At 43.6% G+C, this 26,636-nt stretch overlaps 1 protein-coding gene across 4 annotated transcripts in view; it reads left to right on the top strand.

The window, feature by feature from the left end:
* The window catches only part of kcnma1a (potassium large conductance calcium-activated channel, subfamily M, alpha member 1a), a 770,607-nt gene that overhangs the window by 662,748 nt on the left and 81,223 nt on the right, over window positions 1–26,636 (top strand). The gene's annotated exons all lie outside the window — the stretch shown is intronic.

Below are 26,636 nucleotides of genomic sequence, written 5' to 3'. Positions count from 1 at the left end.
GTGAGGCAGGGAACAGTTTGACCTCGTAAAACGTTTTGTTGGAAAAGATTTAGATTCTATTCATTGTCAGATTGTATAGTTGTTTGTGCAGTAATGTACCTCTTGTGGAAATATTTTACGCACTGCTATCTAGGGACGTAAACATATTAGAAACCGCTGATATGTTTTCCTCGCGTATGGGGCTTGAAGCTGACTACCTTCTTGAAAATGAGAAATGACGTGGGATCTTTAAAATCAGCAAATATATGCTTGATAACATCTGCATATAGGTGCAGAAGGCAATTATTTACTGTTTCTTAGCCCCTGTTATAAATATTTTAATCCCTGTGTTTGCCTTAAGACATTGAATTGTTTGAAGTGTATTCTGACTTGTATAACATTGTGTCATACCTTTTTTGAATCTGAAAAGAATATTATGATTTAATTAAAATATACGAGTGGATCAATGTTTGTTCCAACCGAATGTAATGATTTATATAGATGACTATGCATTACAGCAGTTGCTTGGCAACAGGTAGAAAATCAACCATTGCTTAAGGCTGTTTATAAAATTACTGAAATCGATTTGCAACAATTGCTAAATAACACTCACCAACTTCAAGTAGTGGTATTAGAGAGCTAACAGAGCAATAGATAATAACACCGTTTAAATGATTGTACTTCTGAAATATTTATAAAAGCACTTTATACCTCCTTTGAGACTTTTAAAATGTTCTGAGTCTTTAATGCTGGACTGGTTGTTCCACGCCTGTCCTTAATTTCCCTCAGAATAGATTGAAAAGCTCTCATGCCAGTAAGACATTTGATGTGAATATAGTATATTTTAAAAGTCTCTGGAATAGATTTAGAGGTCTATCATTATTACAGTAATTGTGTTTGGTGCCTTATTAGAATGACTTTTGGCCCTTTGATGTTTTCTTAAGTGGCTCAGCAATCTTAATTAAATGAGGGCTGCAATAGCTAGGAGAATGGCATTTAAACCGCTTACTCGCAAATAAAAACTAGATATTCTAATTTTAATATTTTACACACCTTTGGCATGACATGGCTAACCACCCTGCTGCTTTATATTTACTAATTGCAAACTCGTAGCAGTAACACGACGCTAGTAAACCACATAACCCTTAAAATTCTAATGAGACTACAAGGACTGCATCAGATGCTATTGTTTAAGTGGGTAATGGTTCCAGTAATGTTCTAATTGCAGGTTGAAGTACATTAGCCTGGTATCTCCTTTTAGGATTTTTTTTACAGCATGGCCTTAAGGGAATAGTTCAGAAAGATATTACCTCCAAATTCCTGCCATTTACATTTATTGCTCACTGTACTCATTCTAGATAACCATTCTTTTGCTGTTCAATCACATGAGTTTTTTAAAAATGCTTTGAAACCTGCAGTGAGTTCTGGTAAAATGTGCTTTTTATCTTCATTTGCAAGAGTATTTAATTGCTTTTTATGCAGAGGTCCAATTAAAAATCTGCCAGTGCTGCAGATAACTTGATTGTGGATGTTAGTTTGGCTCTGTCTCCCCTGCTTATCTCACACAAAGTGTGTACCCCTCCTAGCTTAGTCTCAATGAGTGAGCGTCCCTTCAGAAGTTGTCATTGTGGCCACACGAACGTCCTTGGGAATACATGACTCAGTTCTCCAGTTGGTGGTTTTACTTTTATAACCAATTTGTTTCTTGATGGTTTTGTAAGTGAATGTATCATGTAGTGTGGTACTGAGCCTTGCAAACCCTCCAGGTTCCAGATTTGATTGCCAGTCTGAGCTGAGATCACTGATCCCAGCTGGGCAGCAATATGGGCTTTACAATTAAAATATAAGAAAATGTCAAGTATGAGGAAAAGCCATTCAACCCATCAAAGCTCTTGATTTAATTCTCTCGGTCCAGTATCTAATATCTTTGGCTTTATTATCCTGCTTGCTAGGTTAATCCCAAATGTTTATTAAGTAGGAAAGAAAGAAGAACTAGCATTTATTCAATTCATTGTTGCACCTGAGGTGCAAAATGGGTGCAACAAGGCCCAATTTTAGGAACCAACATCTTGTCCCCAAAAGACACTAGGAAGAAGTCTGACCAAAATTGGTAGGGTGATTTTTCAGATCACCTAAAACAGACATTAGGCCATTTAACTATGTAGATCAGGGGCCTAACTCCTGTTTTCAGACCAGCATCCTGGAATTACCCTCCCAGTAGCAATCAGGGAAGGAGGAAAGAAATCTAGAAAAAAAACACAGGTGGTTAAAACTGTTAATGAAGGTTTACCTGATTTCTTTTGCACTTTTGCCTATAAAATGAAATGGTACTCAGAAAATGCCATGCCAGAACTTCATATGAATCTGTATTGCAGGTTTAGTAACAAACTTCTCTCTTAACTTTGTTAAGTATATAGAATATGTCCACATTTGGTAGACATGAGTGTTGCCCTCTGTTGTTCTGCTTGCTCCATGATCTTGTCATGAACAATGCAAGGCTAAAGCTAATGCATTCCAGTGCTGCTACCAGTACTTTTCATTAAACTTGCCCAAGCAATGAAGTGAATTAGGTTTTAATTAGCCTTTATATCAAGTTAAAAGTGACAGGTTCTGATTTATGAGGCACTTCACTTTTATTTTGCTTTCTGCAATTCAAGACTACAATTACACATACTGTGAATAAAAATAGTAACTTGCACCCATTTGGACTTGAAAATAGAATACTACCAGTCTTCCCTTAAACAGTGAAATCCCTTTGGAGTGCAATTTCACTGTTCATCATCTCAGACCCATAAAGGTTATATTGTAAAATTAAAATATGGAATTTTATCAGAGAGCCTATATTAAGTAGTGTAAAGGCTTTTATTTATTTCCTTAGTGAGGGCTGCATTATTCAGCCCCATTTTGAAGCATTACTAATTTATTTTTGTTCATACACATACCTAAACTCCTGGTTTTCTTACGTTCAGCCTTCCAAACACCAGCAGATCCCAAATATCTTAAACAATGGCAACGGTGGGAAAACAAAAAGCAAAATACTGCAGATGCTGGAAATCTGAAATAAAAACAGAAGATACTGGAAATACTTAGCAGGTCTGGCAGCATCTGTGGAGAGAGAGAGAGAGAGCAACTACAACAACTTATTTAGTATCTTTAACATGGTGAAACACCTAAGGCATTTCACAGGAGTGTGCTCAAATAAAACTTAACACTGAGCCACGTAAGGAGATATTAAGACAGATGACCAAATGCTTGGTCAAAGAATTAAGGAATGTTTTAAAGGGGGGAGGAAAGGCGAAGAGGTTTAGGGAGGGAATTCCAGTGCTTTGTGGCCTTACCAGCCGAAGGCATAGCCACCAATGGTAGAATGATTAAAATCAGGGGTGCTCAAGAGGCTAGAATTAGAGGAGTGCAGAAATCTTGGATGGTTGTGGGTCTGGCAGAGATTATAAAGATGGGGGTGGTGGGGGGGTGGGGTGTGGTGATTTGAGGTCATGGAGGAATTTGAAAACCAGGATGTGAATTTTAAAAATTGAGGCATTGCTTAACCAGAAACCAGTGTAGGTCAGTGAGCATGGGACGAAGGGTGAACATCATGGACTTCACAAGTAATCCCTTTCAAAGTGTGGGTCCAGGGACTGGATTCAACAAGTCATCTGCCTGGAGTATTATAGTTGAACTCAATCCTTGCTTAATGTCTATATAGTAATCGAGAGGGGAAACCCTGGCTGATTTTTAGCTCCCTAACTCCCGAATTCTGAAGCCAATTTTATCACCCTCCGTCCTTATTAATCAGAGCTAACTCAGTTGCTAGAAAAGGTGTTAAACTAAAGGCAGCCATTTGTTCTCAATCCAGAAGCTGGAAAAATATGTACATAGTAGTAGACATTCCTTTAGAATAGACTGCTAACTCTGGTTGGACATATTCCCAGAGCTGTTATAACATCCTCCTGCCCCCACACTCAACCATTGGTTGGCTAATATACCCATCTGTGTGGTGTACCACCCTCCCACACCAATCAGAATGTGAACGGATTCTTCATTACCTGATTGAATTATCCTTGACAGTCTGGCAAACATCCTTCCCCACCCCAATGCCCAAACCCCCCATGTCTGAGATTTTTATAATTAGTGTCATGACCGGGTGAGAAGGGGTGAACGGCCTTGCCTCTACTCATTCTCTTCGGTTGGTCATGACAAAGCTTTAAGTTTCATTTTTTTATGAGGATATGCCCTTTTCCAGATCAGAATGTATTTAACTATTTAAGCTGTGAGCAATAAGGAGCCAATTAACCAAGGTTTTCTTGAGTCAAAGAAAGAGCAAATTTATTAACCACTAAACCTGAAAAAATAATAAAAATGTGACATCAAACATTCGGCCCTCATGCAATCATTCGGGCCCACCCACACACACACACATGCACGCATGTACATACACACACGGACACACACACTACCTTACAAAGGCAGTGGTGCAGCCGACAACTGTATGGTCAGATGGCATAAGTGAAGAAACGGCAACACACGAAGAGGTTTTCAAAGCCTTTGACACTTGATTTAGCCTTAGAAGAAACACCATTATACAAAGAGCAGAGTTCAGTAGACATACCCAAAGACCAGGAGAGAATGTAGATTCCCTCACTAACGATTTATATTGACGAGCTGAGAATTGTGAATATGGAGCCCTGAAAAACGAATTCATTTGGGATCATGTTGTTGTAGGAGCCTTAGGGTGGAATTTTCCCAGCCCTCTGGCAGCGGGTTGATAGGTGGTGGTGTGCACGGAAAATATGGCCGGACCCACTTCACGATGGTAGGGAGCTAATTGTAATCCATTAGCAAAGAATCAAAAGGCCATCCCGCCAGGCTCTTGGAACCCCGCCGTATCGTCCATCCACGTTGGTGAGAAAACACTCCGACGTGTTACACAACAGCACGCAGGCCACGTGCACTTGGCGGCCTTCACTTTGGGGGAACTGAGGTGAGTGAGCAGCAGCGTTCTCCACAGCTCGCCTGTTGTTTACAGGCCTCAGGGGCACCGGGGGTGGGGGAAGCTGCTGCCTGGCCCCCGCAGGCGACTGCTGAGGGATGGGGTGTCCAGGGACAAGTGTTGCCCAGTCTCAGAGGTGACTGCTGAGGTGGGGGGTGGGGTGTCAAGTGTTGCCCTGGCGCTACATCCCACGGGCAGGCGGGGGACAGGGTGAGCGAGGGAAGCAGCCACACATTAGGGACACCTGTATAAACTGACCAGGCCTTTACAACTAAGACTGATCAGGCACAGCCACAGTGATATGATTGGGGTTAGGCTCCTAGCCTGCCCACCCATGCAAGCATCGCAGAGGCACCAAAGGGCCACCAAGCGCTCCATACCTTAACCCCCCCACCCCCAGCACAGACTGCGACCCTGCCACCACTTTACTGGACCGCGGAGCAGTTGGACTGCACACATTGTACAATCTCCTCACCAACGCTGACCATGTAGCAGTCATTGCTGGAGGGCTCACAGCCCCTGGCAATCTCAGCATCCTGGTTTGGACCAGTATCCCCCATGTCACAGGTTGACAGGGCAGCCATGCAGCACACTCATCTCTGGCCATCCGAGGGGTGACCAGCACTCTCCGGGAAGCATTAAGGGGCGGTCACACAGGGCCAGGAAAGGGGCTAAGTGCAGCCATGATAACCACGTCTCTCTCTCGTTCATGCTGCAGGAGAACCACGTCAGAATCATGGATCCCGGTGACCTAGTTGTATGCCTGATGGCCTACAGAGACCGCAGGAGACGGAGGAGAGAATGACTGAGGGTCCTGGACTTGCAAAGGCAGGAGCAGCAGCCTCATGAAGAAGGGGCAGCAGGGGCTCCCGCACATGCTGCCCAGGAGTGACAGTGAGCCGTGGCTGGTCAGCGCCTGGCGACACTCAGGGTCTATAGAGGCCACGTGCCATTCCTCCAGATGACTGAGAACCAGCGTCGCCGACGACTGCGCAAGTCTAGGGACCTGGTGGCTCACATCTGCCCCTCACTGCAGGACTTGGAGCCAAGGGGACAGGGAGGGCATCCACTGCCAGTGGCTGTGAAAGTGACTGTGGTGCTCAATTTCTATGCCAGTGGCTCCTTTCAGGGCTCCACAGGTGACCTCTGTGGGATTACAATCCACCACCCACAAATGCATCCATGAGGCCAAGGAAGCCATCTTCTCCATGGCTCACAACTTTGTGCATTTCGCCCAGGACTGGGACAGCCAGGATACAAGGGCCATTGGATTCTCCCTGATCTCAGGATTCCCACTGGTGCAGGGTGCGATCGACTGCACTCATGTGGTGCTCAGGTCTCCATCGCTACGCTCAGTGGACTTCATCAACCACAAGGGCTTTCACTCACTGAACGTACAGCTGGTATCCGACCACCAGAAACGCATCCTGCAGGTATGCACACAGTTTCCAGGGAGTGTGCACAATCCTACATCCTGGGTCACTCACAGATCCCTGCAGTCTTCTAGGGTCCACAGAGGCTGCAGGGTTGGGGACAAGGGCTGCCTTCAGAGGCCGTGGCTGATGACTCCCATGCTCCTCAGACACCTCAGACTGCAGCAGAGCGACGCTACAATGAGGCTCATGCAGAACTAGCAACTTGGTGGAACAGACCATCAGGATGTTGAAGATGAGGTTCTGGTCCGTGGGCCAGTCTGGTGGAGCCCTGCAATATAGTCCACGGAGGGTGTCACACATCAGCATCATCTGCTGCACCCTTTACAACCTGATGCTGCAAGGGGGTGAGGAGATGGAAGAGCATCATGTCTCCTCCAATGAGGAGGACACTGACGGGGATGAGGGTGAGGAGGTCCTCGATGGTGACGACGATGTGGATGAGACTCTCGCACTGGCTAGACGAGACAGGTGCACTCAGGAGGCCCTCGTAGCTGCCAGGTTTGTGGAGGATGATGACGACATGCAGTGAGGTGTCCCCATAGATCCTCACATCGCAGTTTGACTCAAGTCTGGCTTATCGCAGCACCAATACCCTCTGTGAGAATGCTGCAGGCAGGGAGATGCAGTGGAGGCCCTAATAGTCACTTGATCACAGGAGGATGATGATGACATGCAGTGAGGACACTTCATAGATCTTTACGTAGCCTCTGAGAATGCCTTACTCCTGTCTGGCCGAGGGCAGCTCTTTTGCGCTCCGTGATCAGGGCCATCTCAGAGACACAGCCATGAAACTTTAGACGCATCTGATGCTCTGTCCGCCTTCAGCATTTCAGCTCTTCAGGAGCTGGCGCAGAGCATCACTGGTCACAGATGCTGGTGTGATGGAGGCCAGCCCCACCTTAAAGGTGCTGAGAGCACACTGAGAGTATGAGAGAACTCTGTGCTGCCTGCCCACTACATTCTGGCAGCAATGACCAGCACTGCCGAGGTGCAGGCATCAGTAATGTTTCTAGGGAGCGTGAAGCTGGACCATCACTGTGGTCTGAAGGCTGCACAGGGAAGAGGCCCTGGACTGGGACACCTGCCTTTTATCTTGTGCAGAAAGGTTTCACATCTGAGTGGCAAGAACACTGCTCATCAGAACAAGGTGCCACAGGCAGGGAGACATTCTTGAATTTATTGACAATAGTGAACATTATGTACAAGTAATTAACACCTTTGCTCAGACTCTGCAACTATTTCTCCTTAACTTTCCTAATTCTGCTACCAAGCCTTGGTGCTCCCCGGACATACACAGCAGAGGTGGAGGCAGCCTGATGACTGCGACGCCCTGTCTGTGATGACTTTGGCGGGCGTCCTCTCGAGGGCTGAGATTTGGAGGCCCCCAGCCTGCTTTCAGGGTCCTGCTGTGTGGCAGTGGCACCCTCCTCAGCCTGTGAAGCTGGATCTGCGGAGGTCACTGGAAGAGGGGAGTCAGATGGGCCACTCACTCCCAGAGTCACCTGGGTGGATGGCCCCAGAGCATTCACCTACTGATTCTCCTCCCTATGGGTGCCTAAGGGCTCCTGGCTGACTCCGTGAGCGGAAGGGGTAGCTGGAGTGAAATCGAGCTGCCCAGCACCCCTCTCGCATACACACTATTGGAGGCCAACTATGGCATCAGCGATGGAGTTAAGCCCGTGCAGGAGTGACATCCTAGACCAAGGTCTCCATGGCAGTTGCTAATCTGCCAGTGTTCACCTCGGTGTGTTGCAATGCCAGCGCAGCCTGAAGACGCACGGACTCCTCCATCATGCCTTGCAATCTGAGGAGCGCAGCGGACATCCTTTCCTGTTGTTCCTGAGCTTGCCATTGCAGCTCCAGCAACTGTGACTTGACCAAGTACAGAGGCTCGTCATCTGACTCAGACTCAGCAACGTTCTGGCCTCCAGCAGTCCTCCCAGTGCCGAACACCTAGGAATTCCATGCCTCCACCTGCTGTGGATCAGCAAGTGCGATGTGATCACCAGATTGTGATCCTGAGGCTACTTTAAAGCTAGGTCCCATGAGGTATGTGTCTCTACGATGGTGGAGGGTGTGGGTTTGCGCTGTGACGGGACTTCAGGGAGGGTGCCTTCAGATTCCTCTTCAAAGATTTCTTCGGAGCTTGCTTGGAGGTTCTGGATCATGGACTCCATCGGCTGCTTCCCAGATGTGCCTGCGAAAGCAAGGGGAAATAATTAGTGCATGGCATTGGCCTGTGAAAGAGGACATATCACTCATGGCATGATTGTCTGATTGATGTTGTACTGTAGGATCCTCAGTTGGTAGAGTAGCCGGGGACAGATTTGATCTTATCGAAGGCTGTGCAGCTAGCAAGGCAGGCAGCAGTGAGAAAGCAAAATCATTATTTACTAGAGATGACAAAGAGATCTTGTGGAGAAAAACAGTTGATACAGGGCAGTTTGTAGAAACGCACCTAATCCAAAATGGGGAAACAGTGAAGAGGGCACGGTAGCCACCATTATTCAGTGTTCTAACTGTGGCGGGAATAGGTTGCACTGGTCCGAAGAATGCTCCACCCAAAAATGCAGTCTCATTCCTGTAAGAAGAGAGAAAAATTTAAAACGAAAACAAAAATAGCTGGAAAAACTCAGCAGGCCTGACAGCATCTGTGGAGAGGAAGACAGAATTAACGTTTCAAGTCCGTATGACTCTTCATCAGAACGTAGTCATACGGACTTGAAACGCTAACTCTGTCTTCCTCTCCACAGATGCTGTCAGACCTGCTGAGTTTTTCCAGCTATTTTTATTTTTGTTTCAGATTTCCTGCGTCCGTAGTATTTTGCTTTTAGGAAAATTTAACTCTGTATGCCACAGAAAATAGCTCTGAACACCAAAACTTAATGGAGAAACAACCTAAATCTTTCAAGAAATTGAAGATGATAAAGACAATGAAGACAATGGGAGAAATGACAGGATCAAATGGGAACTACTGGAGCGCAGACATTATGGTCAACAGACATAAAGCAAACTTCAAGTTAGACACAGGAGCAAGAGTTTCAATTCTTTTAAACACAGAACTGTAGCTAAAGCAACCCTCCACCCAGCTATCAACCATACGACACCAGGGACACCTGGGCATTACAAAGTGTCATGCTAGAGACTGAAATTCCAGGGATCTCAAAATCATTACGAGAAATGGTTTTGAGATGCATCACCACAATCCATTGCCAGGAGTGAAGGGAACCACTGATGGTATCCTCTTCTCCATGGTTTGGCTCCGTCAGAACTTTTGATGGGAAGGCAACTACATATTCAACTTCCTTTTGTTCCACATGCACTTATACCTTCTGTCAAAGTAATAGATATAGAGAGAGTAAGGGAGAAAGTAGATGGTATCATGCAAGACAAGCCAGAAACTATTTTCAGTGGTGTAGAGTGTATGATTTACCAGAACTCCAACCAGGTGAACCGGTCTGGATTCATGACCAGAATTAAGAAGGCCAAGTACTGGAAAAAAACACAAAATCCACGATATTGTTGAGACTGAAAATGGAATAGTAAGGGGAATTAGAAGTGCACTTATAACTACAAGATGACGCCTAACAATGGAATGGAAAAACTACCCATATGACCCAGAAAGACAACCTAAACAGAACAAATAGTCTCTGATGATTCACATACTATTCTACAGGATTCAAGAGAGAATATGGAGAACTTGAATCCTATGCAACCTCTGAGAGAGTTGAGAACAAGGTTGGGGAGATTGATGAAATGACCACAGCACTTATCTCTATGAACCAGAGATGAAAACAGAGACTTGAAGGGGAGATATAGGATCATGTAAATAATGTATTTAATGGAGTCAGAGACTTGTGCTGGAATGAGAGAAAGGGCTAATGTTAAATACGTAAATTGATAGCCTATGTCACTAGTGATGTAAGATCACATGGCAACAGTGTATGCTGAGAGATAGTTCTATGTAGAGCCTCATGCTAAGCCTCGTACTGTACATGGTTAGTATAATGTTCAATAAAAGGTAAAGTTTACCAACAGCCTTGCCTCCAGCAATATCTATAAATCCTAACCATGGACAAACTTGTCTAAGACCCACAAGAATGATAAGAGTTTCATTGCAGAATTTCTGAAAATGTGAACACAAATCATGAAGTCACAAAGCAAAAGGCCTGTAACGTTTTGGGTTTCATAAGCAAGGACAAAAGAGTAAAAGACCGAAATTTACAAGGCCAGAACAGGGTTCTGATGGAGGTCACAGACATGAAACGTTGACTGTTTTTTTTTGCCTCTCCAAATCCTGCCTGACCTGCTGAATGCCTCCAGCATCTTCCGTTTTTATTTCAGATTTCCTGCCTGTGCAGTATTTTGCTTTTGTAATAGTATGGACACAGTTGGGGAACTATGGGCAGGATTTTTAGGTCACAGTGCGGGCCCAGGAGCAGCTGGCTGGCCAATTAACGGCCAGCCAGAATGAAGTACACGTCGAAATGCTCAGCGCTGCTGGGGTGGGGTCAAGAGGAGGGCAGGCGCTGATGTAAGCGCGAGCGTGGAACGAAAGTCCCCTGAGGCAGAGAGCCGCCTCAGGGAGCTGAAGACTTAAAAACAATTAAATAATGATTTTTAAATCTAGGAAAAAAATGTCCACGCATCACAATCAGTCACCTGAACACATACATGATGAAAATTCTGTCCATACGTTTTTTTTTTAAATTTAATAACGGAAACCTCGTCCCACCCTTGGATGAGTTTTTATCAAAAATGCAAAGTCCACCTGGCAGATTCACCCGTCCGCCAACTGTAAGGTTGGACGGACCATGAAAAATCGGGAACAATTAGAACTTTAACAATTTTAATTGTCTTCTTAATTGTCAGCGGGCGCACTTCCGATGCTCGTATGCGCCCGCCAACTGAAATGTCACGCTAGTACAGGATGACGTCGGGACACTCGCCCGACATCATCTTGCACGATTTTGCATCCGATTGGGCCGGGCTTGTGCCCGCCGACTGACCTAAAAATTCTGCCCTCTGTGTTTTCAGCAGCTGATTATCGAAAGGACATAGCGTACAGAAGCTCAGGTTGATTCCGCTAATGGGAAACTATAGTTTTTCTAAAGCCTTAACAGATTGGAGCAGAAAAATACAACAAGAGATTTAACAGACATTTTTGTTAAGATTTTGATGGTAATAATAGGGAAAAAGATATTCAGCCTCACAGCCCTCCAAGATCTCTGTACTGCTCTCATTCTGGTCTTTTGAACCTCCCAAATTTTAATTGTTCCATCATTGATGGCCTTCAGCTGCCTAGGCCCTCAACTCTGGAATTCCCTCCCTAAACCTCTCAACCTCTCTACTTCTCTTTCCTCCTTTAAGACGCTCCTTAAAACTTACCTCTTTGACCAGGTTTTTGGCTCTGTCCCAATATCGCCTTATGTGACTTTGTGTGAAACTTTGCTTTATAACCTGTAAAGCACCTTGCAATGTTTCATTATGTTAAAGGCACTATATAAATATAAGTTGTTATTCTGACTGCGAGCTGGAGCAAGGAGAAATTCCTTTCTGCGGAATGTTGTTTGGATATGAAATGCTTTGACATTCAACTAAACTGGTTTATATGTAAATAGGTGCAGTGATTTTGTTGAAATGTGTGGTATAAGAGTATGAACTGAAGTTGCCAGGTACAGTAGTGAACTATTGACAAAGGGTCAATGAGAGTTCATTATAGTGAGCAAAGGTGAAAGTCCTATTGAACATTTAAGGTTACATCTGTATCCTGAAGGCAGTAATTGACTAATTATAGCTCTTGAACTGCCATCAATATTTATTATATCCTTGAGTTAAATTTATTTTTAACAGAAGTTTTTTTTTAACCAGTTTCCTGTCAGACTTGTGCTTTGTGCCTCCAGAAGTGAAACTTTCACATGTGTTAGGGCTAATTTTAACTCTTCCCTGATCAGCAGGAATGGAGAGTGTCCAATACTACAAAGTAGTGGCTCCACTTCCTGTACTATTTCCACCAATCTGCTTTATTAACACCATTTGTTTTGCCAGCAGATGCCGTCCCTACCAGCCAGAATCCCATTGATAAATGCAAATCAGGGTCCCATGTCCATACATGCACAGCAATGGGATTTTAACTGGCCGTTAAGTGGGATGCCCACTCCTCCCTGTCAAAAGCTGCTAAAGCCCGCGAAGGTAAGTATAGGAAAACTTTCCTTACACGAGTGATATTCCTCAACGAAAGCCCAAGGCTCTACAAACATCTCCCTGCCCTCACCCCAGATTTGCCTTGCAGCTGACGGCCATCTTCTGGTGTTGGTGGTGGCTCAATTTTTATCCTTCACTGTAAGATTCAAATGAGGCCCAGTAGTTAAAATTTTCATCTGCAGTCTTCGGATGTGAGTTCTCCTCCTGTACTCGATTCCCTTATTAAAGGAAATAGCTCCTTTGTACCTATCCTATCAAATCCATTAATCCTCTTAAACACCTGGATGGACCACATCCTCTCCTCATTACCTAACTATTTAAACCCAGGTAACATTCTTGGGAATGTACGCTGAATGCTGAACCCCCTCCAAAGCAGTACATCTTTCCTAATATTTAGCACCCAAGACTAAATGCACTACTCCAGATAATTTCTGACCAAGACTCTACTACAGAAGCATCACTTCCTCATGTCTGAATTCAAATCCCTTTTTTGATTACCCATCACTTTTACCAAATATCTGTTAACTTTCAACAACTATTAAAATTCAGTTCTTTTATTAGTTTCTGGCCCTTATTTATGTGACAGTGTAGCTCAGTGATATCATTTTCACTTCTGCATTAGTTAGTCATGGATTCAAGCCCCAACTCAGAGACTGGAGGGCAGAATCCAGGCTGACATTTCATTACAGTACCAGGGGAGTGCTGCTTTTTATCATAGGTACTTGACTTTTGGATGAGGCATCCAAACTGAAATCCTATAGATCCTTTCAAGTGGATGTAAAAGATACCAGTAGAGAAGAGCAGTAAGTGACCTGGTCAACAGCAATTCTTTAATCAGTCCCACGAGAAACAGATTATCTGGTCATCTTATGATGATTATTGGAGTAGTGAAGGAGCAATAGGATTTTGGTGTTAGTGTACACAACTCATTAAAAGCTAGTGCACAAGTGGTAATCAAGATGGAAATCAAGACAGCACTTCTACCATTAGGCGCTTTTGCATTTTCAAGAATTTGCAAAGCATGAAAACACTTATTCCATTTTAAGTGGAGACAGAAACTGCAGCAACTTTGCTGAAGGGGTAGATTTATCTAAAGCAATAAGCACTTTTGCCTGAATATTCAATATAAGTAAACATAGGCACCTTTGATTCATATAATCCATTTTGGAATACTCTTAACAGGTGGGGAAGACTATTGTGTTCAAAAGATTCAACCATTTTGTAGCCAAAGCCAAAATATTGTGCTTTGCAGTAAACCTACCATGGCCAACATTTAGAATGTGACATTTCAGTCAGAGGTGAGGCAGCCTTAGACATGTCATCCCTTGAACTGGATAGGAAAATGATTAACTGAGATTTTGGTATTTTTACATGAAAAGAATCGCAGCCAACATTAGAAAGTATTGTTAAAATTGCGGGTATAAGAATCTGCTGTTAAATCAAGTGCCTCTTGTTCCATAATCTAGGAGCAGAATTTAACGTAGATGATGGGCATCTCACCTGCTGGCTGGAGAGCTGATGAGAACCCCGTGTCACCAGCTTTAGGGATAGCCTGCCGCACAAGTGCCAACCAGGCACTTAACTGGGCAGCGGCAGACCTACCCCAAAATTAGCGACCCTGGGGATGGAAATTCCATCACCTGAGAGCTGCTGGCCAATCAGAGGCCAGTAGTTGTTCATTGCTTAGCAGTGCCATCGGAGGTAGTGGCTGCTGCCAGCAATGCACCCACCTAAGGCCCATGACCGTTGAGGGATGCAGGCCGCAGATGATTGATGGCAGGAGGCTGGTTGCATGGGAGGGGTGGTGAGGGGTTTCAGAAGAAAGGCAGTGTGATAGCTCTTAGTGGGCCCCTGCTTCCTGATGCCTCATTCCTCAGCCAGGCACTAAGTTCCTTTGAACAAGGGACCCTGCGCACCCCCACCCCCGGAAGCCCGCAAATAACCCCAACACGTTTGCTTTTCAGGCTTCCTGCATGGCACGTTCCCTCACCTGCTGCTTTGGGTGAATGAGCCCCTCAAGTGGGCATTCATTGCCCATTTAAGGCCTCAATTAGCAGCAGGGTAGGAAGGCTGTCCACAAGCCTTCCTGGCTCAGATTTAATTGGTGTAAGTTTGGGAAGGCTGAAGGATCCCCACCTGACATCCTCCCACCAAACTTGCCTTAGGGAAGGGCGTTAAAGATTAGTCTCCCAGAGACTGCTGCAAACAAGATTAGAAGAAAAATTGTAGGGGTGGTTTAAAAATATAAATTGTTTGCCCACTTTTCATTTTTATGGAGCACTTTATTCATCAGTAGTAAAAATATTTGGAGATGGCATAAAGCCTGTTTGAACAAGGCAGCTAGAGGTGAGTGGTCATGTCGTGGAACCTTCAGGAATACATCAAGCATAGTTTGCAATCCTGTGTTCCCCTGAAACCGGAACAAAGGGAAACCATCAAGTGCAATATGTCAATCCATAAAATGGGAACCAGCAGTGAATTAATTAATTGGAGGCTTGCTCAGGAGAGGGATGGTTGGTGGCAAGCTGGGGGGTGGTGGCATGGTATTGGAAAGTCGAAAAACAACAGAGGTCCCCTTGAGCTGTTTTCAACTGTTGGTGGTTGTTTCAATTCATAGTCATCAGTCAACTTTCCACCCTGTTGGTGAATCAAAGTGAAAGAAATGAAAAACTCACATAATTCAGCTTTTAAAGTGCTTAAGGAGCCTAAAGGTAGCTACATAATGCTTGTGGTTCGCCGAGGGTATGATTTCATATTAAGCCTACATCACAAGCATAAAACTTTGCAAGCATTCAGTATAGCTGTCAAAGGCAGCTTTCTGGGATTTACAAGGCTAATTACACTCACTGATATAATGTCGACCATGAATTTACTGTGTATGTATTCTGCATATGACCTCAGTGGGGGGTTGAATTCCCATCCAGGCTGTGCCACATAAATCTGGCGGCAAGTGGCCAGCTGCTAAGTGCAGGTCACACTGCTGGTTGCAGGGTTATACTGGCTGTCATGTGACTGCTAATGAAGTCATCAACAGCTTGTTAAAGTTATAAACATCTCGTGTGTGTTTTTGATTGCCTCAGTGTCCACTTCCTGGTCAGTGTGAGTAATCGCATCAACAAGCTCAGGACAGGCTGTGTAAGTCAGAGGCACTCATCTGGACCAGAATGTTAAACCAGCAACTTGGGGAATGTAGCATGTTAACTAGAGATACGAGATCTCATAAAAGTGACCTTTACAAATCCTCATAAGATTCAGATTTATTTCTGTGGCAAGTTCCGTCGCCTCAGGTTTATCACAGACAGCAAAATCCATTTTCTTTTCTTTTAAGATTCTAAGCATGCAGTTAAATGAGATTGCAATGAATATCAGATGACTTGAGTCCTTGTGCAAAACAGTTCAACATGAAACAACACAAGAGGATTCTCAGGCCAGGCACTGCAGCGAGACAAAGATTTGCAGCAGCATGTGCTGCAGCTTTGTGCAAAGCAGACAAACTGACAGGAAGGAAAGCAGGTCAGCTACTTCCAGAAATAGAATTAACTTTGTATGGCTTAGTACAAACAACAGCAGCTGAGTGCAATGGTCAAAGGCCCAATTTCAACTGTGAATCATTTTCTTTGCAAGTTAGAAGTTTGCCCAGCATTCCAAAAGTCAAACCTGGGCTATTTTTAACTCTTCGTCCTCATCTTCCATCCATTTTGGATGGAAAGTGATGGAATGTCAGGCAGCCCAGGTAGGTGCCAGCTTGGCTGCTGGGACAGTCCTCTGGGGTTTGTGATGAGGAAGGGGGCATTGGGGGTGAGCCTTCAGCAAGTCACCTTGCTGGGCCCTGAGGAGCATTCCCGCTCCTGTTTAAGACCTTTACCAGCCCTAGATTGTTTTCCCCACTGTCATTATTTTGTCAGCAAAGTCACTCAAGCTTTCCACTCAGCCCGGCCAGTTAAAATTGCAGTCATCATCAGGATCTGATATATACATGTGAAAAAAGATTCCATTGGCCTTGGATGAATGGCCTTGCCACCAGCCTAGGAGATAATTATTAGTTCCAAGCAGCTCCAAAGTGGGTAATCAAGCTGGACAGCTCCCACTGGGCAGGCAGAGTCAAAATTGCCCCCCAAATTTCAAACCTACATGTCCAATATGAGGCAATCTCTCGAGGTACTGCACCTGAAGAGTCAAGACCCAATGTACTCATCAGGTGGAGTGGGGTTATTGTGTGACATAACTGGACTAGTACATGGAGATGTAATTCAGACCCTGTTTTCAAGTAGCAGCTTCTGCCAGTTTACCATTATAATTTCTGTGTTGATGTTTAACCTGGGAAGAGCCTATGTAAACTTCTCACACTGTTATTAGTCTCTCCCTCTAGTGGTGGTGCTACAGTACCTCCATTGGGGGGGTTGATGTAATTACACTGTGACGTCTACACAGGCAATTTTCATTATAAATGTGGATATAAGAACTTAAAATGGAAAGGTTAACAGCAAGTGTGAATGTTCTCATTTATTATTTAAATATCTTTGTTATAATGTTCTTTTCCAAACTCAATGAATGGCAACCTTTTTACAATTTCCCCTTCCTATCCTTTAACACATCTTAAATCATATGCCATTTTCATTTTGGACTAGAGAACACATAGGGTGGTGGAGGCAGACTAATCTTGTGTAAATCCTCTCTTTTTCCAAAGATACTGCATATGGTATTGTGCTTGCTGGGGAAAGAGAAATGCAATACTGAAGGTGTGCTGCTCTATCAGAGCTGCAGGCTTTCATATGAGACGTTAAACCAAGGCCTTGCTTTCTGATGGATACAGACCTCGTGACACTATTTGAAGAGGAGCGGGAGGATTTTCTCTGGTGTTCCTTCAGACAAATATTTCTACCTCAATCAATATCCCCCAAACAAATTACCTGGTCATTTGTATCTTTGCTGTTTGTTTTTGCACACATTGACTACCACACTTTCCTCCATTCCAACAGTGACTACACAAAAGTATTTCATCGGATGTAAAGCCCTTGGGACAACCTGAAAGATGCTATGTAAATGCAAGTTATTTTGCTACTTTTCCTCTCCTGTACTTCTGTTTGAGCGGTAGGGCAAGATGAGGACTGACCTTCTGATGGTGTCATTTCGTAATCTGGTGCTGAGGGATATATGTACCAAATGGACAGATGCTGTTATTCTAACCTTTCTTCCCCAATACAAAGTGCTCAGGTATAATTGCCATCTCCCAGTGATGATAACTGAGTGCAAGGGATAGTTAAGTTTCCATTTCCACTGCATGATCCTCTGATTGGGGGTATCCCTGGTGTGGATTTAGGACTTGGCTTCGCCACTCCAATCAAAATGTCATCAAAATTTGACAGGTGGTGGAAAAATAGAAGTAAATTACTTGAAATTGAGAGTTAATGGGAACCTTACTTGGAACTTTGGGAAGATTTGGTTTGGAAATTTGCAGCAAAGGTTATTTAAATGTGTTAACTACTAAAAGTTTACCCTCTGCCCTGTAGAATTACTGCAAGTAAATAGATTAGTATGTAGAAGGAACACATTAATACCCAACATATGTTGATTATCATATGGCTAAAAATGCTGCTGATTCCTTCAGGGGATTTAGTCTTGTTTGGCCTGTTTATTTTTATTCAACAAGTGATATTTATTATAATCTGCAAATCAGCAATATGCCTAGTGTAGTCTGGCGCCATTTGGGGTGCATCTTGCCTTCACCTGTGGCTCTTGGCAGCTCTTGTGTCTCTCTCAGACTCCAGTCCTGCCCAGCAGTGGGATGTGCCCAGGGCTGTAATTTAGCCCCATTTCCTCTTGCTGTCCTTTTGCTATGCAGTGATTGGAAATAAAGGAATTTTTTTTTAAATATGAGGAAATAGCTAACTTCAGCATTCAGAGAAAATGAAAGAACTGTATTAAAATTAGGGATTTTGAGGCCCCCACTGGCAGAGCTTGGTCTCACAGACAGCAGTACAATCGGGAAATAGAGCATGTGACTTTCCGCGCCTGAATGTCAGCACCTCTGTTTTCTCAAGCGATGATTTGGGAAGGGGGACAGGGGTCAGGAGCCTCATGTGGGCCTCATCTAAATAGTCCTAATGCAAAAGTGATCACATGCCAAATTGCCCAGGTTCAGGAGAGGCTCCACTTAAAAGCCCAGGGCATTAGATGTAGAAGCCTGTGATAATAGTGGGGGTGGACTTGGGTGGAGGACAGGTGATCAAAGCTTGGAGAAATGAGCGAGAATAACAGGGGGCCAGGGTTCAGCGATGGAGGATTGGAGGAAGAGGAGGACTTGGAGGAAATGCAGATCAGATTATGGAAGCCTGGTGGAGGAAGACTTGGTACTGGGCCTTTAGCCTGATTGGGTTTCAAGCATCATGGGGAGGACTGGGGGTGGGAACTTTGGAACTTATGTGGAATGAGAGAAGAAATAGAGACTAAGGTGGGTTGGCCAATGGACTCAACATTTCCTATAAAACAGGGAGCAGCAATTATGTGGTGAGTGGCAATGGTGCAGATTGAGGAACAGCCAATAAATGAAACCTGGGAACTTTCCTCTGGGTAAGTAGTGAAAGATTGTTAACTTTGGATGAATGAAGAACAAAGAGACAAGCAGACTTCTCCCTGAGCCAATGAGCTGCATGACCTAATTTTACATCACAAGCTCCAATACATGGATGAATGAGATGGAGAGAGGCTGAGAATGGGCCTCACAGTCATACAGTGGAGTTGAGAGGGTCACTCCTCTTTCTCCTCCACTTCCACAAAAGGGGAAATAAAATGACGAGCTTCTCATACCATTTATTCAGGGGTCTCCAGTGATCCCTTTAGCGACCACTGATTATGTCATGTTAGAACTGGAAAAATTAGTTGGAGCTCACATGGTGCATCTTTGAACTAGTGTTTCCCACATTTCACAAATGAACCCTAAAGCAAAAGCAGGACACTTCTTTCAGTATTTGAATTTATCCAACACTTATTTTCGTCTTGAAGTGTATTGGAAAATGCATTATAAATAGAGGTGAAAGAGATTGATATAGAATAGGAATCTAGTCACTGTTCAGTTCCAGGATTTTGACTGCCTCTCATGTGCCTCAACTTTGCAATGCTATTCCTGGGCATTTCCAAAATTGAAGGCGGGTTTTGTTTCAGACAATTGTATCAAAGGCGCTGTGAATGGAGATTTAATTTTTTAAACTAAATTGGAGTTCAATGCAAATTGCAAGATCATTATTATTAGCTCCCAGAGCTGTACAAATGGTATGATGTACATACCTATAACACATTCTGTCTCACTAACTGGACACACCAAGAAAATGGCTCTGTAGCAATAAGGGGACAAAATGATGTATATCAAGGAATCGGCATGCGTTTTGAGAAATAGCAAGATATACACACAACATTTCACCTTGGTGATAGATATGCTAATTTTTTTCAGGTGTGACATGAAACTCAGGTTTAACTTATTTCTATGTAATATAGTTGTTCTACGAATATAGAGTGTTGATGATTTGTAATGTTGACTATTTCACCTTTTAAATGAATAAATAAGGTATAATTTCACAAACATGACAGCAATTCTGTTGTGCAGGAGTTTTCTGAGCATGAAAATATTTCATGTGCTGCAGCATAACTATAGTGGGTAGATGATTAAAGATGTTCCATATTCATTAGTTTTTGTGAGTTATTTGCAACTTTCTGCCGCTTAATTTATATTTTTCTGTTTATGAGCGAATTTTTTTAAAAAAGGATTAAATTTACATTTGCAAGATTTTTTGTTGTTGTCAATTAATCTTTCCACTTCCTTCACTTGTCCTGAAAATTTTGGTTTATTTGCTCGGGTGCTGCTTCATAGCTAGCCTTGCAGAACCTCGTCCGTGGCTACTCTTACATGGTTCAGTTGGTATCACTCACCTGAGTTGGAAGGTTGCAGGTTGAAGTCCAACTCCAGAGCCTTGAGCACAAAAATCTAGGATGACACTCCAATGCAGGTTTGAGGGAGTGCTGGACTGCTGGAGGTTCTGTCTTTCAAATGAAACCGAAACCTTGCCTGCTCTCTTAGGTGAACGTAAACAATCCCAAACACTATTTTGATGAGTTCACCCTGATGAATGAGCCAATATTTATCCCTCAATCATTGTCACTTCTTTAAAAAACAGATTTTGTGGTCATTTTCACATTGCTGTTTGTGGGAACATGATGTGCATAAATTGATTGACAGGCTTCCAACATTGCAACAGTGACTGCACTTCAAAAGTGCTTCATTGGCAGTAAAGCTTTGGAACATTCTGAGGTCATGAAAGTTTCATGTGAGTTGAACAGTGAGTTTTGGAAGTCTATTGAATTGTGGGGAAGATCACAATCAGGTAATTTCTATAAACCCACTTTTCTGGTCTTTGCTGAACAATTGGACACTGACAAAGAGTGGCAACAATTTGGCAGACTTTCCCTATGTCCCTCCCCTCAGTTCAAATGCTTAGTCCCTAGGAGCAATTCTTGTGGCCCTGCTGCTATCCAGCTGAGAGCAACTGGTTCACACACTGGAAACCAAACCTGAAACCATCTGTATGCCTTATACCACCTGAGACATTGAATCTGCTCACTGTCCCATCAGAAGAACTTCAGAGCAAATTATTTTGCTTATTTTTCCATCTGCTTTCTCCCCTTGACTAATCTGCTAAAGACATTGACATCTTGCTTGTTCCACCAGTGCTAGTTGATCTGCAGAGCCAGGCCTAAGTGACCATTGTTCGTGTTTATTGGGAGGCGGTGACACAGTAATATTGTCACTGGACTGGTAATCCAGAGGCCTGGGATAATGCTCCAGGGACATGAGTTCCTGTCCTCTGAAATGGCCTATCAGTCCAAGGGAAACTAGGAATGAACAACAAATACTGGCAAGCAACATCCATATCACAAGAAAAAATAAAATGTGAACCTGAGGATGGAATCATCTTCTCACATCGAGGGTCCCAAAGGCGATACTTCTACTCAGAGGTGGAGCGGCTGGCCACACGCAATCATGCAGCATCCAACCAATTAGATATGCAGAAGCGAGGGCCCAGGCCAATCATGCAACAGGGACAGGTAGGAAGTTACTGGCCATGCCATTACCTCACGGAGCTGAAGGTTACGGCGCCATATTTGAACACCACTCGAACAGGCATTCACTCCTTGCCATCTAGCAGTATCTGCCTGGCTGTTTGTGAGGAGTTTGTAATCCTTGGATGTGCTGGCACTTACACAGTGACATTTTGTGAGGAGATCAAGAGATCTTACAGGAGCCTCATTCTGGCTGAAATCTTGATGCAATGAGAGTGTCACAGCGTGCCTACGTGTCACTCCACCACCCTTGCCGTGCCTCAACCCACTTTTCATCACTTTTGACCAATTAACATTATCCTCATCACCATCAGTCAGCCCTCCCAGCACACTGGAACTGCCATCCAATATCCTTGACCCTTCTATCATCCTTTACTGCTCTCTATTTCCCTCAACCCTCAGGACCTCACCATTGACCTTCCCTGTATAACCCTTTATCTCTCCACAATCATGCTTCACCTAATGTCTGTTAACGTTGACCTTTCCTGTGTAATGCAGCTTCCTCCTTCTGTCACCCACCTCCCTCTCTCCCTCGGTCAGCCATGCCTCTTACCCCTTTTGCAGCAGCCACCCAATCTCAATGCATCAATGCTTCCTCTCCGCTGGTTCAGCAAAGCTCCCCATAAAGAAAAGCAGCTCCTGCTCAGTCTAAATCTACCAGGAGGACAACCTTGCCTACTCCATGGCACCTTTAACCAGTTGTGAATCTCAAGGCATGTGTTTCTTGTTTGCTATATACGTAATTCCAAAGGTATAATTTAATCTGGCGAGGTTGTCCTTCAGTGGGTATACATTGAATTAAAGATTGGTTCTGTCATTTGTTGTGGAGAAGTGCAATCCACCCTCAATTCACCACCAACTTTCATCCTACCTTTGGGAAGCCAACATTTGCCTCCCACTAAATTAAGTGTCCCCACTCGGCACATTTTATGATTTTTGTTTCATTCATTCACGGGATGTGGGCTTCGCTGGCTGGGCCAGCATTTATTGCCCATCCCTAGTTGTCCTTGAGAAGCTGGTGGTGAGCTGCCTTCTTGAACCACTGTAGTCCATGTGGTGCAGGTACACCCACAGTGCTGTTAGGGAGTTCCAGGATTTTGACCCAGTGACAGTGAAGGAACGGCAAAATATTTCCAAGTCAGAATGGTGAGTGACTTGGAGGGGAACTTCCAGGTGATGGTGTTCCCATCTATCTGCTGTTCTTGTCCTCCTAGATGGTAGTGGTCATGGGTTTGGAAGGTGCTGTCTAAGGAGCCTTGGTGAATTCCTGCAGCGCATCTTGTAAATGGTACACACTGCTGCTACTGTGAATTGGTGGTGGAGGGAGCTTCACAAGATTCTTGAGAGTCATCATGCTGTTCAATTGTAGGAGGTGGAGTATCATTGCTGAACCCCATCATACCTCATTTAATGTTCATTTGCACATATACACTCAGACATGTTCACACACCCAGCAGGGTTTGGCTATGTACAATCAGGTACAGTTGCAATCTCTTCCCTGCCTCCTGGACCCCCACTTTATCTTTTCTGTAAAAAAGAGAAGGGATCTTTAGAATTATGAAGGAGTTTGATGGGTAGATGTGGAAGTCATTTGTGGGGAGTCCAAAACCAGTGTTTATTAATATATTATTGTCACCAATACATCTAATAGGGAATTCAGGAGAAACGTCTTTACCCAAAAGTGGTCAGATTGTGGGACTTGCTACCACAAGAAGTAGTTAAGATGGCTAGCATAGATGCATTTAAGGGGAAGCTGGATAAGCACGTGAGGGAGCAAGGGATGATAGCTAATGCTGATGGAATTAAATGAAGTAGGGTGGGAGGAGGCTAATGTGGAGCATTGACATCAGCAACATTTGTTGAGCTTAATGACCTGTTTCAGTGCTGTAATTTGTATGTAATTCTGTGTAGTTATCAAATATCCTTCAGACTCTCACTGTTTTGAATTACAAGTGAGGAATCACCACTTGGGTTTGGTGCTTAATGGATTCATTAGAAAAGCACAGTACCCACCACCCCCCAAAAAAAAAACCAGCAGAAAAAATTGGTGGATGGAGGGAGCTGAGGGGAGAGTAAGGTATGCAAAAATAAAATCCTTTTTTCAAACTTTTTCACTTGCGCAGATAGATGCTAGCCTACTGTACCTTGTGAATTGTTAGCCTACTGTACCTTGTGAATCAGAACAAAACCTTTTGTGGTCATAAAGCTATCTTGCAGATTTAATGCAACAACCAAATTTTAGCCTCACCTTTGCTAATAATTTCACTCTACATTCATCAGATTTTTCAGACTGCACATGTTCAGTGCACATCACCTTCCTTTCTCTTGCTGTATAAAGAGTGAATCCTGATCTTCTCTATGCCCTTTGGGGCAGCGATAATCTTGTTGCATTCAACCCATGATGATAAAAGTCCAACCTTGTCTTTGATGACTCCATTTTTAGTCTTTCTCTGTTATGGACTTCGCAATCTCTGATCTCAGATGGAACTCCTGTGTCAAGAATGAACTTGAGGAAACTTGGTTTTCTATTTCATGGCAAACATTTTTTTTTCTCCTCGGCAATTCAACTCTCTATAAAGTTTAAATTCACTGAAGGTTGCTCTCACTTTAGTGTTGGGGGGGGTGGGGTGGGGGGGCAGTGGGTGGGCTTGGTGCGTTGGGGTTGGGTGGGAGAGGGGACACACTCGCAGCAGCATTTTCACTTTCCTGAACTAGATAGAATGTCTTATGATTGATGGGCCATCTGTCTGTCACCTTCAGCGCTTTAAACTGCATTCTCTGTCATAACCATTTTTGTCTCTTTCCTTTACTGATGCAAATATGATTGGAATCACTGTTTCTCTTATATCTATTCAGCTCCTAAAATACAGTCCTCCCTGTTCCCCCCTGCTCCCTGCATCCTCACTGTGTTTAAGGCAGCAATCATTGCACTGTCTGCTCCATCAGTCTTTCCCTCCTGCTAAAATTTTCATGGGGCTGATTTTAACTGCGTGCACATTTCCAGCAGGAAGGTTAAAAGCAAAATACTGTGGATGCTTGCAATCTGAAATAAAAACAGAAAATGCTGGAAAAGCTCAGCAGGTCTGGTAGCATCTGTGGTGAGAGAAATCGAGTTAATGTTTCGAGTCCGTATGACTCTTCTTCAGAGCTGAAACCACTGTTAGGTTTAGTGGGATTTCCACCTGCTCAGCTGCAGAGACCATGACAAATGCAATCACCCAGCCTCATTAACATACTGCTTGTCAATGAGGAGTAGTTGCCAGTTTGTGGATACTTGGGGATTATGGTGAGGCGTGGGGATGGGGTGCAGGATCCAGGTAGGGAATGAGCACTCTTGTTTTCTTGCCCCAACAAAGGAAGGTAAAAGGAAGGTAAAACATCTTCTGCTTCCAGTTCTTTTGCTCATTTGGCTTTACCATGCTTGAACGACCTGTAGTGCTGATAAGTTTGGCACCTTGGCAAGTGCAACCAAATGGGTATTACCAGCTCCTGATCACCCTGGACATGTGCTCCTTTTGCACAGTACCGTCTAAAGCATGGAAGCATTTACATCCCATTGTGATACCACCACGGATCTGCTGGCACAGCTACTTTAGGAGGGCGAAACTCCACAAACAATGGCTGTCTAGGTGAATTTTCAGAAATGGGGATGTGGATGCTGAAAAAAACTAAAATAAAATTACAAGAAAGGCCTTTCAAAAGTCAAATCCATGCATTTAAAACGGCAGGCCTCTGAAAGGATCTCCTGGTAGCAGGTCCGCCAGAGGTCTCTGGACATAGTGGGATTTGGCGTTTAGCATGATTTGTCGGTTGTAAAATAACCTGGTCTGCCCCTTTTTGTGTACATTAAGGAAGCTCCCATCTGCTTCTTAAACCCATCCCAGTCCTGACTGAATTTCACTGCAGGGCCCAAACTAGTGGTAATCTGGCAGAACTAATTTCCTTTGGATATCACCAATCATACCACTTTGATTTGAGGTATTAAGATGATGAAAATCATCCCTACTAGCTCCCTACTTTAAAATCATTTTTTTCTTAATTTCCATTTATTACATTGGCCTGTGTCTGTGCGAAATGTTCTGTCGGCCCAACCAGTGTTTATGCTCCACAGGCGCTTCCTCTTAGCATTCTTCATCTCACCCTATAAACGTATCCTTCTATTCCTTTCTTCCTCATGTCTTTATCGAACTTCCCCTTAAATGCTCTTTGCTATTACCTCAACTACTCGTTGTGAAAGTGAGTTCCACATTCTAACCATTTTCAAGTAAAGAAGTTTCTTCTAAATTCCCTAGTTGATTTATTCTCCATTTACCCTCCAATGTTTAGAAAATGGGGAAATACTTGACATTCATGTCATAACCGCCATCCTAAATAAACGTTTCAAAATAAAACAAGTTTTTTGTATATATATATATATATATATATATATCAGTCTGTGAACGGGGGGCCTTTTTGGTTGACTATGACATTGGCACGTCTCAATATATTTTCATGACATTTTGATTATCTTTTAAATGATTTCCATAACCTTTCCTGTCAACACCATTACAGGAGGACTTTTGAGGGCTTCGCTCACCTTTCTAGTTTCAGTAATGAATGAGTTATGTGAAAAATGTTTTATTCATTTCCAACATATAGAGAGTATGGAATAAATGCATTCATCAAAGCTCATTTTGGTTGTCAGCTGATCACGGATTATTAACCTATCTTGCTTGCCTCCATTATTGCGCAATCGATATTAAACTACTGTCATGTGGTTCACGAAGACCATAAGTACCATTGCATTAAATAATATATAATTATAATTTAAATATGCATGTCAGTGAAGGAGTTAAATCACTTTTCTTCAGCTACACTTACAATCAGATCAATATTCTATTCATACTGTGTCAGAAATGCTAATGACTCACCTTGTA

This window comes from Carcharodon carcharias, chromosome 28 (assembly GCF_017639515.1).
Source record: "Carcharodon carcharias isolate sCarCar2 chromosome 28, sCarCar2.pri, whole genome shotgun sequence".
In the NCBI taxonomy this organism is placed as follows: domain Eukaryota; kingdom Metazoa; phylum Chordata; class Chondrichthyes; order Lamniformes; family Lamnidae; genus Carcharodon; species Carcharodon carcharias.
Note: the sequence above shows the minus strand (reverse complement) of the source record. Positions and strands in the feature narration are given on the sequence as shown.